Raw genomic sequence first — 5618 nt, 5'->3', positions numbered from 1 at the left:
CTTATTCTGGTATGAAACCCAATTGAATATCATGGTTTATGGGATTGGGCCTGAAGGATTGATGAGTTTGAAATCTCAATGTATTGAGTCATGTGTCATTATTTGATTATCACTAAGTTGGCTCAATGAATGTTACAGAATTTGGATCAACAACCTCATCAAGATTATGGATCATAAACCCAAGGCAAAAGGAAAGCATGGAGAGGCCTCAAAGCCCAAGAAACACAACAGAAGCTCAATATAGAAAGTGTATAAATAGGATAGAATTTAAGTTAGAAAGGACCCCTTTTACTTTGACCTTCACTTTTAGCTAGTTTTCATATCTTTGTAATTGAATTCAGAGCTATGACTCACTAAACCCCCTTTCATTGGGTTAGGGAGCTCTATTGTAATTCAATGAATCAATAATAGTTTATCTTCTTCTTCAATCTTTTCTCTTGAATTTTGTTAGAAAGCTTCTCGATCTAATTCCATTGGGTAGTTGTCTTGGGAAAGAAACTACCCATAATTGGAATCCTTCGGAACCTTGGGAAAGGAATGGAGGATTCATGCTAGAGAAGCTTTCTCACAGTGAATTGGATTGGGGTTTGGATGGATATTGTGACATGTAATCCTACCAAATTGTGGTTCATGAAACTGTGTGGTATAATCAGTGATCGAGCATCATCTCTTCTTATGAACACTTAAACCAAGGGATTGGGAATTTGTTCATTTTTAGAGAGTATTGGTGAGCCAAGGGATTGGGATCCAATCATATAAGATTGCCAAGCAAAATTCAATGAACGCATTGCTTGAGGAAGAGATAAACATGTTTTGATTCGGAGATCTCAATATCTCCTATAACCCAATGAATCCCCCAATTCTGATTTCCATCTTCTCTTTACATTCTGCAACTCAATTCATGCAATCAACCCCCATTCCCTTTTAATTTCAGCAATTTAGTTTCTGCTCTTTAATTCATGCAATTTAAGATTCCGCCATTTAATTTTCTTGTCATTTACTTTTCCCGCCAATTTTACATTCCGCAATTCTCATCTCAATTTTGATTCCGCTCAACTAGAACACACTTCTAATCCGAATTGCTCACTCAACCAATCCTTGTGGGATTCGACCTCACTCTATTGTGAGTTTTTACTTGACGATAACCGGTGCACTTGCCGGAAGGAATTTTGCCGATCGTGCAACTTCCTAAATCGTAGCATAACTAGTTTATGCGCATCAAGTTTATGGCGCCGTTGCTGGGGATTGGTTTTCGATTGACAATTCTCAAATTGGAAGTTAACTAGATTGAGCAATTTCTCTTGCTTTGTTAATTCTGTTCAAGTTACTTGTCGAATTTTAATTTTTGCACTCGGTTACATGCTTTCTTTCTTTATGCCTTTAAATTCAAGCAACTAACTCACTGACTCACTAACTGTTTGAATTAATTCCTCAATTGCTCTAACCATACTCTTCCATTAACCAAGAGTATTTCACTTGTTTGTACCTTGCTGTGTTCTTGTATGACAGGTAGGAGAGGAGAGACATCAACTCCTCCATATACCGAACCAGAGAGGACCCTTCATAGACTGAGAAGGGAAGCAAGAGGGAAGAGAGTAGTGGGAGAAGAGGAATCTGAAGGAGAATCTGAGGACAATTTTGAGGAAGCTTTAGATCTCAACATGGATAGAGAAGTTCACAACCATGAGAGAGCTGATGGAAACAATGCCATTCCTGAGAGGAGGGTTCTTAGTTCATACATAAACCCAACCTCTGGGAATTGTGGTAGTAGCATCCAGAAACCACCCATTCAGGCCAACAATTTTGAGCTCAAGCCACAGCTAATATCACTTGTGGAGAATCATTGTTCATTTGGTGGGAGTGCTAATGAAGACCCAAACCAACATCTCACAAAATTCCTGAGAATTTGTGACACTGTGAAGTCCAATGGAGTCCAGGAAGATGCCTATAAACTGCTTTTGTTCCCATTTTCACTTAGGGACAAAGCAGCTAAGTGGCTGGAATCATTCCCAAGGGGGAGTCTAACAACATGGGATGAGGTGGAAAGCAAGTTTCTGGCACGTTTCTACCCCCCACAAAAGGTCAATAGGCTTCGATCTGAGGTTCAAACTTTTAGACAACAAGATGGTGAAACTCTCTACGAGGCATGGGAGAGATTCAAGGACTTGACAAGGAAATGCCCACCAGACATGTTCCATGATTGGGTGCAATTGCATATCTTCTATGATGGACTCTCTTATGAATCAAGGAAGGCTGTAGACCATTCATCAGGAGGTTCATTGAACAGGAAAAAGACTGTGGAAGAGGCCATTGAAGTGATTGAGACAGTGGCTGAGAATGAGTACTACTATGCATCAGAAAGGCACAACACTAAGGGAGTCATGGAGCTGAACCATGTTGATACAATTCTAGCCCAAAACAAGGTGTTTGCCAAGCAACTAGCAGAGCTTACCAGGCAATTAGAAACAAAGCAAGTGGCTGCAATACACACACAAGATCAAGAGGAAGTAAGCATTGAAGGAGGTGATTGGGAAGAGGCCAACTATGTGGGAAACCAACAAAGGCAATCATATGATCCACATTCCAACACTTACAACCCAGGCTGGAGAAACCACCCAAACTTTGGGTGGGGGAACCAACAAACCCAACCACAAAACCACAAACCTTACAACCACAACCAACATAACAATTCCACATACCAAAACTCCAACCAAAGATCATACCAAGCCACACAAAACACTTACCCCCAACCATCATATCATGGCCAAAATAATCAACCTACCCAACCTAATCAGAACCAACAATTTCAAGATCAATTAAACCGGATAGAAGGAATGCTTGCAACCATGAGCCAAGACATAACCGAATTGAAAGCTTTTAAGGAAGAAGTAAATTCTAACTTGCAAAACCAAGGAGCTGCCATCCAGAAGCTAGAAAATCAAATTTCGTATTTGACTAAGCAAGCCCCTGGGACAAGCGGTTCTCATGCTGCCAAGGCTATTGCAAGGGAAGAATGTAAGGCCATAACCCTCAGAAGTGGAAAGAATCTAAAGGAGATCTCAAAGGAAACCACAGAGGATGAAGCAAAGGAAAATGTGAAAGACAAAGAACAAGGACAATCTTTTACACCGTCTGCAACAAAAGAAAAAGAAAAAGAGGTCCTGAAGCCTTACACACCTAAAGCACCTTATCCTCAACGTTTGATGAAAAGTGAAAAGGATGGCCAATTCTTCAGGTTCTTGGAGATTTTCAAGAAGCTTCAAATCAACATTCCCTTTGCTGAGGCAATAGAGCAAATGCCACTCTATGCAAAATTCTTAAAAGAATTAATGACCAAGAAGAGAAGCTGGAGAAATGAGGAAACTGTGTTGTTAACTGAAGAATGCAGTGCCATCATTCAGCACAAATTGCCTCAGAAATTGAAGGACCCAGGCAGTTTCCAAATCCCCTGCATCATAGGAGAAGTCATGGTGGAGAAGGCCTTGTGTGACTTAGGGGCCAGCATCAATTTGATGTCGCTAACAATGATGAGAAGAATGAAGATTGAGGAAGCCAAACCAACAAGAATGGCCCTCCAATTGGCAGATCGAACTTTTAAATTCCCTCATGGGATAGTTGAAGATTTGTTGGTGAAAGTGGGAGAATTTATATTTCCTGCTGATTTTGTGGTGTTAGATATGGAGGAAGAAGCCAAAGCTTCAATAATTCTGGGAAGACCCTTCCTAGCTACTGCTGGAGCCATCATAGATGTACAAAAGGGTGAACTCACTCTTAGACTACATGATGAGAAATTGGTGTTTAATGTATTCAAGGCAATGAGCTATCCATCAGAATCACTAAGGGAATGCATGAGGGTTGATGTAGTGGACATTGCAGTACAAGAAACTTTTGAGGAAACAATAAAGGAAGTGGCAGAGGAGGAGTTCACCAAGGATACTGAAGTTAGTGATATCAAGGGTGCTGACACAACCATGCTAAGCATGCCAGAGAGAGTGAAAGAAGAAAAGGAAGCACCAAAACCTGAGCTCAAAGCATTGCCCCCTAATCTCAAATATGCATACTTGGGTAGTGATGAGAGTCACCCTGTTATCATTAGCTCTGCCCTTAGCCAAGAACAGGAAGAAGAATTGATCAAGGTGCTGCAAACTCATCAAGATGCCATTGGATGGACCCTAGCTGATTTGAAGGGGATAAGTTCATCCATATGCATGCATAAAATCTTGTTAGAAGAGGATGCTAGACCCTCCATTCAAGCTCAGAGAAGATTGAATCCCGTCATGAAAGAAGTGGTACAAAAGGAAGTCAGGAAGTTATGGCAGGCAGGGGTAATCTACCCCATTTCTGATAGCCCATGGGTTAGTCCCATCCATGTAGTTCCCAAGAAAGGTGGCATAACTGTGGTGCCAAATGAGAAGAACGAACTCATACCCACAAGAACCGTCACTGGGTGGAGGATGTGCATAGACTACAGGAAGCTCAATGAAGCCACCAGAAAGGATCATTTCCCACTCCCATTCATGGATCAGATGCTTGAAAGGCTTGCCGGACATGCTTACTATTGCTTCTTGGATGGATATTCAGGCTACAACCAAATAGTAGTTGATCCTAGTGATCAAGAGAAAACATCATTTGTTTGTCCATATGGAGTTTTTGCTTATAGACGCATGCCCTTTGGATTGTGCAATGCACCTGCCACTTTCCAAAGATGCATGCTGTCCATCTTTTCGGACATGATTGAAAAATTTATTGAGGTCTTCATGGACGATTTTTCTGTGTTTGGAGATTCTTTTCCCAGCTGCCTACACCACCTTGCCTTGGTGCTTAAGAGGTGCCAAGAGACTAACCTAGTATTAAACTGGGAAAAGTGTCATTTCATGGTCACAGAAGGAATAGTCCTTGGCCACAAAATCTCTAATAGAGGCATGGAGGTGGACAGAGCTAAGGTGGAAATCATTGAAAAACTACCTCCACCAAGTAATGTCAAGGCAGTTAGGAGTTTTTTGGGACACGCTGGTTTTTACAGAAGGTTTATTAGAGACTTTTCTAAAATAGCCAAACCTTTGAGTAACTTGCTTGTCTCTGATACACCCTTTGTATTTGATAAAAATTGCATGCTAGCCTATGAACTTTGAAGCAAAAACTTTCCTCTGCACCTATCATTGCCCCACCTGATTGGAACTTACCTTTTGAACTGATGTGTGATGCATCAGACCTTGCTATTGGGGCAGTGTTAGGACAAAGGAAAGACAATTTGGTACATGTGATTTATTATGCCAGTAAAGTCTTAAATGCTAACCAAAGGAATTACACAACCACTGAAAAAGAACTCTTGGCAATAGTCTTTGCATTTGACAAATTTAGATCCTATCTCATTGGATCTAAAGTCATTGTCTTCACTGATCATTCAGCTTTAAAATATTTACTTGCTAAACAAGAATCTAAACCAAGACTTATTAGATGGGTTCTTTTGTTGCAGGAATTTGACATTGAAATCAAAGACAAGAAGGGTGTAGAGAACAAGGTGGCAGACCATTTATCAAGGATACCATGTGAAGAAGGAAGCACACAAAGCACACATATAAATGAGTGCTTTCCTGATGAACAACTCATGGTAATTC

General features: G+C 40.7%; 1 non-coding gene across 1 annotated transcript; it reads right to left on the bottom strand.

Moving 5' to 3' along the window:
• Positions 1-2087: 2087 nt before the first annotated feature.
• On the bottom strand, positions 2088-2191 carry LOC112767934 (small nucleolar RNA R71). Its single transcript, XR_003185373.1, has one exon. It is a non-coding gene; the product is annotated as a small nucleolar RNA R71 (small nucleolar RNA).
• Positions 2192-5618: the final 3427 nt, after the last annotated feature.

This window comes from Arachis hypogaea, chromosome 17 (assembly GCF_003086295.3).
Source record: "Arachis hypogaea cultivar Tifrunner chromosome 17, arahy.Tifrunner.gnm2.J5K5, whole genome shotgun sequence".
In the NCBI taxonomy this organism is placed as follows: Eukaryota; Viridiplantae; Streptophyta; class Magnoliopsida; order Fabales; family Fabaceae; genus Arachis; species Arachis hypogaea.
This window is presented reverse-complemented; position numbering and strand designations above follow the sequence as displayed.